The sequence below is a fragment of the Trichechus manatus genome, unplaced genomic scaffold (assembly GCF_000243295.1).
Source record: "Trichechus manatus latirostris isolate Lorelei unplaced genomic scaffold, TriManLat1.0 scaffold00059, whole genome shotgun sequence".
In the NCBI taxonomy this organism is placed as follows: Eukaryota; Metazoa; Chordata; class Mammalia; order Sirenia; family Trichechidae; genus Trichechus; species Trichechus manatus.
In genome coordinates, this window is record NW_004443995.1 from 9,864,988 (window position 1) to 9,866,224 (window position 1,237).

Below are 1,237 nucleotides of genomic sequence, written 5' to 3' on the forward strand. Positions count from 1 at the left end.
CTCTCATTCAAATATGATGTGAAATTAGGTCATTTCCAGAAAAACAGAAATTAAGGGACTATAAAAAAAACAAATCAAACTTACAAGACTTACTAAAGGGAGTCCTTCGATCTGAGAACAAACAACATCAGACCACATGCTGAATGTAGGACACAGGATTGTACTAGCCAGATACCAACCTAGGAAATGAACTCTTAAAGACTATCCAAAACCAAAAGAATTACAACAGGGAACCAGAGAGGTTAATCTGTAAATGACAACATCAGAACAATAAAAGAGGGAATAAACGGTGTAGGTATAGAACCTTCTAATGGAAAGGAAAGCAAGGCAATACCAAGAAATAGTAGACTGGTTCAAATCTAAGAAGATAAGGGTAAATTCCAAGGTAACCACAAAGAAAGTTAACAAACCTACCCATCAAAATAAAGAAGAAAAACATAAAGTCTCAATCAAAACAAAACCTACAAAAACAGAAGAAATGAAAAAAAAATCCACAATCAAAAGGAACTCACCACAGGAGAGTAAGAGGAACAAAGAAAACATCCATACCACAGAAAAAAAGCACTACAGAATGTAATCCCACTCCTAGGGACATATCCTAGAGAAAATAACAGCCTTCACACGAATAGACATATGCACACCCATATTCATTGCAGCACTGTTCACAATACCAAAAAGATGGAAATAACCTAGATGCCCATCAACAGATGAATGGATGAACAAACTATGCTACATACACACAGTGAAGTACTATGCCAAGAAAAAAAGCAATGATGAATCTGTGAAGCATCTCATAACATGCATGAAACTAGAGGACATTATGCTGAGTGAAATAAGTCAATCACAAAAGGACAAATATTGTATGAGACCTCTACTGTAAAAACTTATGTAAAAGTTTACACACAAAAAGAAATAATCTTTGTTGGTAACGAGGGATGAGAGGGGTTGGGGGGAACTAAACAGACAACAGGTAAGTGGTAACTTTGGTGAAGCGTACAACAGTACACAATCCGGGGGAAGCCAGCACAACTTGTACAAAAAAAGGTCCTGGAAGCTCCATGCACACTTCCAAACTCCCTGAGGAACTGAATTGCTGGGCGGAGGGCTGTGGGGACCATGCTCTCAGGGAACATCTACCTCAATTGGCTTAACACAGTTTATAAAGACAATGTTATACATTCTACTTTGGTGAGTACCGTCTGGGGTCTTAGAGGCCTGTGATCGGCCATCTAAGATA

The 1,237-nt window shown here is 38.2% G+C and overlaps 2 protein-coding genes across 2 annotated transcripts in view; both read right to left on the reverse strand.

The window, feature by feature from the left end:
• Positions 1-1,237, reverse strand: part of ARHGAP10 (Rho GTPase activating protein 10) — a 389,415-nt gene that overhangs the window by 143,928 nt on the left and 244,250 nt on the right. The window lies entirely within an intron of this gene.
• The window catches only part of LOC101349888 (protein SPT2 homolog), a 6,573-nt gene that overhangs the window by 2,786 nt on the left and 2,550 nt on the right, over positions 1-1,237 (reverse strand).